Source organism: Oratosquilla oratoria, chromosome 42 (assembly GCF_046742065.1).
Source record: "Oratosquilla oratoria isolate Oo_2021 chromosome 42, ASM4674206v1, whole genome shotgun sequence".
Taxonomy (NCBI): Eukaryota; Metazoa; Arthropoda; class Malacostraca; order Stomatopoda; family Squillidae; genus Oratosquilla; species Oratosquilla oratoria.
The window spans coordinates 36,233,083-36,243,082 of NC_134818.1; the positions used below are offsets into that span (position 1 = coordinate 36,233,083).

At 40.0% G+C, this 10,000-nt stretch overlaps 1 protein-coding gene across 3 annotated transcripts in view; it reads right to left on the reverse strand.

Moving 5' to 3' along the window:
• Hdc (histidine decarboxylase) overlaps nucleotides 1-10,000 on the reverse strand; it is a 367,462-nt gene that overhangs the window by 68,662 nt on the left and 288,800 nt on the right. The window lies entirely within an intron of this gene.

Consider the following 10,000-nt stretch of genomic DNA (forward strand, 5'->3'; position numbering starts at 1 on the left):
GGAATGGAACTGGGGGACAAAATATGGGGATATTATATGTGGAGGAATGGAATTGGGGATACAATACGGGATAAATATGTGAAAATAAGATATAGGGGATAAAATGTATGGGGATTAAATATGGAAGATAAAATATGGGTGGTAAAACGAGGATAGAATATGGTGGATAAAATATGAAGGATACTGTGAGTGTTTGTTATTGTGGGAGAATGGGAGTAGTGTGGATAAGAAATGGGTTGAAAATGAGTGGAAATTGGTAAATGTGGCGGCACACAAGGCCATCATGCTACTTGCTTTTGCTAATTTGTTTGAGTAGCGGTTACAATATTCTAGAACATCTCAACAATGTGTGTAACAGGTTGAACTTTTCTTAGTTCGTCATTCCGTTTCTCACTCTATGACGCAAAAGATCGTGACCGAAGTTGTCTCTACTCTAATGAAATAACAAAAGCAAGTAGTTTGCTAGCGAGAAATACCTAGCGTGCCGCCTCCGTAAGTGTTTGTATGTGGGGTGCCATAATTTAGGGGAATTACCGCAATTCGGGTGAGCAAAAGTTTTGGGAAAACACGAACAAAGAAAGAAAGAAAAAACAAAACAAAACACGAAAGTAAGCACCCTCATATCCAAAGAAAATGTGGGGATCTTGAGGTGGCGACACACTATTCATTTCTCGCTAGCATGCTACTTGTTTTTGCTGCTTCGTTTGAGTAGAAATGACTTTGGTTATGATCTTTTTGCTTTTTTCAAATTTCCAAATGTCAAGGTTTGCGTCGTAGAGTGAGAAGTTGAATGACAAAATAAGAAAAGTTAAACCGTGAATACGAATGTTGAGATGTACTTACGGAAGTCTAGAATAGTGTAACTCAAGTCGTTTCTACTCAACCGAGGTAGCCAAAGCAAGTAGCATGCTACCCTAGTGTGCCGCCACATTTACGTCAGGAAGCCACCGCCTTTGCGCTGTAGGTTAAAAGAGCCGGGTCCTCATGCAAAAACCCTTCATTGTCTGGAATTTCTTCCCATGGAAATTCGTCCCCAGAAGATTTCTCCCCGGAAGTTCCTCCCAGAAGTTTTCTCCCCTGATTCCCCCAAGTTCTTTCCCCCGGAAGCTCCTACCTGGAAACCCTCGCCCGGAAGTTCTTCCCCGGAAGTTTCCCCTACCGGAAATTTTCTCCGAGAAAGTCCTTCCTCGGAAGTCCTTCCTCGGAAGTTCTTTCCCCGGAAGTTCCTCCCCGAAGGTTCTTTCCGCGGAAGTTCTTCCCTTGGGAGTTTAATCACTGGAAGTCCTTCCCCAGAGGAGTCCGTCCCTTTCCCTAAGGGTCCCTTTTCCGGGGACCCTTCCTAGGAAGTTCTTTCCCCGGAAGCTTTCTCTCCGGAAGTCTTCTAACCGGAAGTATTTCCCCGAAATACCTCACCCTTTTCTGGGGATTTATGCCCTACAGCTACCCGCTGGACCCACGGGGGTGACCCTTCGTCCGGGCGGGTCATCGCTCTAATCGGATGTCACTAACGAGCAATTCCGTTAATCACGTGACATCGAGAGAGAAGTCGAAACAAGCGAGGTTCTTCCCTAGTGGAGGTGGTTGGTAGTGGTAGTGGTGGTGGTAGTGATGGTGGTGGTTGGTGGAAGGGGTGATTGTGGTTGTGATGGAGGTGGTGAGAGGGTAGTGGTAGTGATGATGGTGGTTGGTGGAAGGGGTTATTGTGGTTGTGGTGGAAGTGGTAGTGGTGGAGGTGGTGGAAGGGGTAGTGGTAGTGATGGTGGTAGTGATGGTAGTAGTGATGGTGGTGGTTGGTAGAAGGGGTTATTGTGGTTGTGGTGGAAGTGGTAGTGGTGGAGGTGGTGGAGGGAGTAGTGGTAGTGATGGTAGTGGTGGTGGAGGTGGTGGTGGTGATAGTGGTGGTAGAGGGAGAAGTAGAGATGATGAAAGGTTGATGATGAAGGTTGATGATGGAAGGTTGGTTACTCTCCCCTTCCCTTCCCTCTTCCCCTTTTCCTTCCCCTCCCCTTCTCCATCCCCTTTTCCTTCCCCTTCCCCTTCCAATCTTTACCTTTCCTTTCCCTTCCCTGTCCTCCTCCTCCTTCTCCTCTTCCTCTTTCCCTTTCCTCGCTCTCAACTCGCTCCTTCTCTTCTCACTCTCCTCCTGCCTCATCTCCCCCCTAATATCTTCTCCCTTCACTAGTCTTCTTCCCTCCCCACCCTTTACCTTCCCTCCCCTTCTCCTCCTACCCTTTCCCAACCATAGCCTCGCTTCCCCTTTGTTTCTTTTCTCTCCCTTTCCCTTTCCTTCCCTTCCCCTTTCCCTCTCTTCCTCCTTCCTCTCCTCTTCCCCTCCAATCCATTTCCTCTCTCCTCCCTTTTCCTAGCTCCCTCTCTCCCATCTCCTTCCCCTCTTCCTCCTCTCCCCCTCCCCTTGCTCTCCCCTCTCCTCCCTTTTCCCTCTCCCCTTCCCTCCCCTTTCACTCCCATCCCTTTCTCCTCTCTCCCCTCTCCCTTTCCCCTTCCTCTCCCTTCTCTCTCTCCCTCCTCTCTCCCCTCTCCCTTTCCCCTTCCTCTCCCTTCTCTCTCTCCCTCCTCTCCACCGATTTCCATCCAATCTACTCTCCAAATCCATTCAATCAACACAATCATGACCATTTGTGTAAGTATCAACTGCGCACGCACGCACACACGCGCACACACACACACGCACACACACACACACACACACACACACACACACACACACACACACACACACACACACACACACACACACACACACACACACACACACACACACACACACACACACACACACACACACACACACACACACACACACACACACACACACACACACACACACACGTCGATCGTCACAGTTTAAAGACGTCTCAACTAAGGCTCCCGAGAAACAGTGGAACTTCTCAACTATAAATATACCAGGAAACCTAGTTTGTGTTCAATGGGAAGGGGAGTGTTTGTGGATACCCGTGATTATTTAATATAGTAGAAATAGTGAAAATGAATCGATATAGACAAGGAAATGACGATGAAACTGAACCCAACGTAAACATTGAAAGACCGGAGACATCTACTGACACAATACCGAAACGTAGTGTAAGCATCGAAACACCATTAGGTGTTTTAAGGTATGATGAAGATTTTTTTCTTTTTTTTTAGTTAATAAATATGACAGAAGACTGAGTAGAATTATAGATATCGAAAAGGAGATGAGATCATGGAATCAAGAGATTATGGAATTAAAGAAAGAAATCATGCACCTAAAGAATGAGTACAACGAGACCTATAAAGAACTGAGGGAATTAAAAAACGTGAAAATAAATAACGAGGTGATTTGAAAAACGAATTAATCAAAGTAAAAAACGAAAATGAAAGGATGAAAAACAAAAATACCACCAATAGTGAGACCTTAAAAAAAAAGAGGTGAATAAACAAATTAAAGAGGTGACCGAGAAGGTTGAACGAAACATAGGAGAGGAAGACTTACAGAAAATTAGAAAAGAATGGCAAAAGGACCAACAAGACCAAGAAATAGCTTTCAAAGAAATAATCCAATAATAAATGCAGTCAAATACCGAAGACACATTTATTCAAGCAATTAAAGAGAAAGAAAATTGGGTTAGAGATACAGTAGACAAAAAGAAGTGCATAGTAGTATATGGTATAAAGGAAAAGCATAACATAGTTAGGTACTTGATAGAGAAAGAAGAGAAGGAATTTGCAAAAAACATTCTGAAAGCAGTGGAAGTCGAAGATCAAGAATTAGAAAAGGAAACAGAAGAAATGCATAGAATGGGGGCAATACTCAAAAGAAGGTCGGCAAATAGTAAAAACTATAAAAAGTATATGAAAAAAATGAGCGATGAGGAAAAAGGAAACAGAAAAGAACGGAGATAAAAAGTATATGAAAAAATGAACGATGAAGAAAAAGAAAACAGAAAAGAACGCGGAAAAAAATCCATTTGGGAGTACTAGACATAATGTTAAGAAAATTGTATATATATATATATATATATATATATATATTATATATATATATATATTATATATATACATATATATATATATATACATAAAGAAACGAAAGCAGAAAACGAGATCGAGAAGGATAAGAGTTAAATTTTACTTATACTAACATAGACGGTCTGATCTCAGGGTTGAATGAACTAAATTATTATCTGTCAGAAGAAAACTAGATATAATGGAAATTGTGGAGACGAAATTAAGGGGTCCACTACCAAATAGTGTTGGACAAGGATTGTATAATCGTAAGCGGAGTAGGAAACACAGGAGTCTTGCTCTTGAGTTTATTCCTGACTAGTTTCGCAAGTATGATTTTTCAAAAGAATGGTGTACAAACAGGCTGTTGTGTATAAAAAGCCCACAGCCTGTTTGTACACTATTCCTTTGAAAAAACATACCTGCAAAACTAGTCAGGAATAAACTCAAGACCAAGACTCCTGTGTTTCCTTCTTCGCTTACGTCAACCTGTCAGAATGTCTCAGCGATTGTATAATCACTGGATAAAAATAGAGAGAAAAAAAAAGGTGGAGGAATCATGTGTTTTACTAAGAAATACTTAAATGTGACGAAGGTTACAGAGAGAGAAAATAATGTTGAAATGATTATGATAAAAGTTGAAAATAGTAACATGAAAAGTAGAAAGTTTATGGTGACTTAAGTGCCCCGAACAACGGGTTCTTGGAAAGAAAGCGATTATCATAAAAATATTAGAAGACACTAGACATTCATTAAATGAGACGCTGAAGAACGGAGGAAACGTAGTATTTATGGGTGATTTTAACTGCAAAGCAATATGTTGGGAAGAGATGATAGTGAAAGGTGGAGAGAACCTTTGGAGAAATATATTACTTGACTATAGAATATACAATGACACAATGAATAAAAGAAAATACCAGATATAGAAATATTGAAGAACCGTCGGGACTAGATAAAATATTTATATCAGAGCCTGAAATTGTGGATAAAATTGAATACAAGACACCAATTGGGAAAAGTGACCATATACAGTACTACTTGAGTTTGAACTAAAAGAGGAAATATATATGGAAAGAAATGAGAAATACAGAAAAGGAAGACTGATGTATAATAAAACAGACTTTGGAAAGCGAATTGGGAAAAATCTACAATAAAGAGACACAAGTGGAAGAGAAATGGATGATTTTGATGAAAATCTACAACGAAGGAGTGGATAAATACGTACCAAGACAAAAACAGGAAAAGGTGTATATTAAGTGCTGGTATAACATAAGGTGCAGTGAGGTGAAATATAGAAGAAATAAAGCTTGGAAAAGGTGGAGAAAAGAGAAAAAAAACTGGAAAGGGGCGGATATATATCTATGGAATGAATATGCAAAAGTGCGCAGGGAAAAAAAAAGAAACTATGAGAAAGACATAATAGAAAAATGTAATGACCAATCAAAATTATTCTATAGATATGTGAATAGTAAACTAAAAAACAAACAGGAAATAGTAGAATTACGCCAGGAAATAGTAAAATTACAGAAGATATAGAGATGGCTGAAGTCATGAACAAACACTTCAAGTCTGTGTTCACCAGAGAAAATATACAGCATGGGGATGAAAGAAGTGAAGTGAGGTCCCTGCCCATGAGTGAAATAATTATAACAAGAAAATAAATAATGGACCAAATAATAAAACTTGATGTCAGGAAATCGCATGGCCCGGATGGAATTGCAAACTGCATACTAAAAGAATGTATAGATGAACTAGGTAATAAGTTGCTCACTTAAAGAAGGAAAAATACAGGAAGACTGGAAAAAAGCAAATATAGTACTAACATATAGAGGGAGAAACAAGGAAGACCCAACCAATTACAGACCGGTCTCCCTTACGAGTACAGTAGCCAAAATATGTGAAAAGGTTATTGAAAATAGAGGGACAAAACATCTCGAGGAAAACAATATACTAAACCCTAGACAATTCGGATTTAGACAGGGAAGGTCATATGCCACAAATTTGATCTGTTTCTATTCCAGACTAATAGATATAATACAAAAATGGAATGGATAGGAGGTATATAAGGAAAACTATTAAAATGTGTGTAGGATTTCTTGCATGAAAGAAAAATGAGAGTGGTACTCTTGGGAAGAATAGATTAGTGGTGTCCCACATGGATCGGTATTGGCTCCGATAATGTTTGCTATTTATATAGATGACATGGATGAGGGTGTAGAATGTTATCTGAACTTCTTTGCTGACGACGGAAAACTGACGAGGAAAGTAAGTACAGAAAAGGACTGTGAGTCGCTAGAAAGAGACATAAACATAGTTTGGGAATGTAGTCAGAAGTGGGAAATTGACTTCAATATAAAGAAATTTAGCATAATGTAATTTGGAAAAAAAGAATATCAGGACAATATGAAATCACTACAAAGGAAGTAAAGCAAGTGAGTTCAGAAAAAGACCTGGGAGTGATTATAATCACTCCCAGGTCTTTTTCTGAACTCACTTGCTTTACTTCCTTTGTAGTGATTTCATATTGTCCTGATATTCTTTTTTTCCAAATTATCACAAAGGATATGGCTCTTGATAAACAGACAAATAAATTGTCGGAGAAACCTACAACTTGCTGAGAACAATAAAGGTGGCCCTTACCTACTTGGACGAAGAAATGATAAAGAAAATACTAGTCACACTGATAAGACCAAAATTGGAGTACGAAGCGACATTATGGACACCCATTACTAAAAAGAATATAAAGAAAATTGAAAGAATCCAAAGAGCAATTACGAAGATGGCCCCCCAACACCTTCAAAACTGTCATATGAAGAGAGATTGTCAAAGCTAGCATTACCGACTCAGAAACAAAGAATAGAGAAAGGTGACCTATTGACCATCTATAAAATCATGAGAGGAATGGAAGTCCTTGATAGAGAAGACTTACTATATTAGGATAAGAGAAATACAAGAGGATATGAAAAGAAACTAAAAAATGATAGTTATAGAAGGGACCTGAAAAATAACAGCTTTCCATAGAATGGCGGATGTCTGGAACAAATTGGACGAAACAACAGTGTATGCAAAAACCATACATTAATTTAAGAGCAAACTAGATACTGCGAGATACAAAGACGGGACACCACGAGCGTAGTTCCCCTTCCCGTAAGATACAGCTAGGTAAATACTAGGTAAATACATACACACACAGACACACACACACACACGCTCACACACACACACACACACACACACACACACACACACACACACACACACACACACACACACACACACACACACACACACACACACACACACACACACACACACACACACACACACACACACACACACACACACACACACACACACACACACACACACACACACACACACACACACACACGCACACACACACACACACACACACACACACACACACACACACACACACACACACACACACACACACACACACACACACACACACACACACACACACACACACACACACACACGCTTCCTCTCATAGTTTTACTTCTCTTTTCTTTTTCTTGTTTTTGATCTTCTATTTTCCCTCCCTCTTCTCCCTCCTTCCCTTCCTCTTCTCTTCTTCCCCACCGCATTTACCTCACCTTTCCCTTTACTCCCTTTTCTTTGTCTCTCTCCTCCAGCTTTCCTCCATCTACTTCCATTCCCTCATTCCACTTCCTTTTCCCTACCTCCTACCGTGTCCTACTCCCCCCTAACCAATCCTCCATCCCTCTACCAACCTGCCTCACCTTCTCCCTCCTATATTCCCTTTTCTATCCCCTCCTCCTCCTCTACTCCTCCCCTTCTTCCCTTCCCTCCTTCCCCTTGATAAGTCATTATTCACTTATTTGTTATTTTATTATGAAGGTAATGAACCTTCTTCCACTGAATGATTTGAGGGTTTCAGCTAATAGCAGCTTCGTATGGGCGTGAATTTGTGTGTAGGTGTGGTGAGAGTCAATTCCTGTGTGGGCGTGATAACACCAGGCCTCATTCGACAGAACACGGACGTACTCGTGCCCAGGATAGGTCATGTGTGTGAGTGTGTGTGTGTGTATGTGTGTGTGTGTGTGTGTGTGTGTGTGTGTGTGTGTGTGTGTGTGTGTGTGTGTGTGTGTGTGTGTGTGTGTGTGTGTGTGTGTGTGTGTGTGTGTGTGTGTGTGTGTGTGTGTGTGTGTGTGTGTGTGTGTGTGTGTGTGTGTGTGTTTACCTAGTTGTATTTACCTAGTTGTATTATACGGGAAGGGGAGCTATGCTCATAGTGACCGTCTTTGTATCTCTCAGCATCTAGTTTGTTCTTAAATTCTTGTATGGTTTTTGCACATACTATTTTTGTTGTCCAATTTGTTCCAGACATCTATCACTTCGTGTGGAAAACTATTCTTTTTCAGATCTCTTCTATAATTATCCTTTTTGAGTTTCTTTTCGTGTCCTCTTGTTTTTCTTCTGTCTCACTTTAATAAATTTTCTCTATCAAGGACTTCCATACCTTTCATGATTCTGTAAATGGCCATTAGATCTCCTCTTTCTCTTCTTTGTTCCAGGTCTAGTTTGGACAATCTTTGTTCGTAAGTCAATTTCGAAAGTGTTGGTGCCATTCCTGTCATTGCTCTTTGGATTCTTTCTAATTTCTTTATATATTATATATATATATTTTTTTGTGTTAGGTGACCATAGCGTCTTATCAGCGTGACTAATATTTTCTTTACCATTTCTTCATCCATGTAGTTAAAGAACACCTTTATTGTTGTTAGTAGATTGTAGGTTTCTCCGACTATTTTGTTTATACGCTTGTCTGGGACATGCCTTTGCTAATGATTACTCCTAGGTCCTTTTCCGAGTAAACCTTTTCTACTTCTTTTGTACCAACCTTATATTGCCCTGATATTCTATTCTTATTTTTACCAAACTCAATTATACCTCATTTCTTGATGCTGAAGTTCACTTCCCACTTTTGGCTCCATTTCCAGACTGTCCAGATCTCTCTGAAGTAATTCATAGTCTATCTCTACTTATTTTCTTTAGTAGTTTTGCGTCATCTACAAAGTTCATAAAACATTCAACACCTTCATCCATGTTATTTATATATATGGCAAACATTATCGGAGTTAATACTAAACCTTGTGGGACTCCACTTATCATTTCTTCCCAGGCCGAGTTTTGTCTCTACCACCATCATTTTTCTCCCGTTCAGGAAATCTTCCATCTATTTCATTAATTTTCCTTGTACACCCGTTATTTCGAGTTCTCTTATTAGTCTTTTATGTGGTACCTTATCAAATGCTTTTTTGTAAATCAAGTTGGTGGCACAAGATCTTCCTTGTCTAAAGCCAAATTGTTTTGGGTTCAGTATCTTATTTTCTTCCAGACGTTTAATCCATCTACTTTTGAAAACTTACAGTCACCCTCATCAATAAGTGGCATTTTTTTTTTTTTTTTTATAAAACCACTGTTGCGACATTCGGCTTCAATTGTAGTGTAAATCAATGGAGGCGTCCATACACAACCGTGCAATTATTCCTTGACTCTGCAATACCGCCGCTGTTTCCGCTTTGTATGTATATGGTGTGTGTGTGTGTGTGTGTGTGTGTGTGTGTGTGTGTGTGTGTGATTCATCATGGTCTTGGATCACGTATTGGGACTCATGAGCGACAGGTATTTCCCTCCCAGATGAGAGCTCAGAGCTCATATATGCCTGATAAATATATATGTATATATATATATATATATATATATATATATATATATATATATTTATATAAATATATATATACGTGTGTGTGTGTGTGTACGTACGTGTGTATACGCACGTGTGTGTGCGTGTATTTTTGTTTACATTCATACACATGTGCACAATAGCGGAGGGTCATATGGAACGAGCTTAACAAAAGGGAACAGAAGAAGGTGGAGGGGTCGGAGGAGAGGAAGGAGGAGGCTATGAAGAAGGAGAGGGAGGAGGCATAGGAGGAAGAATAGG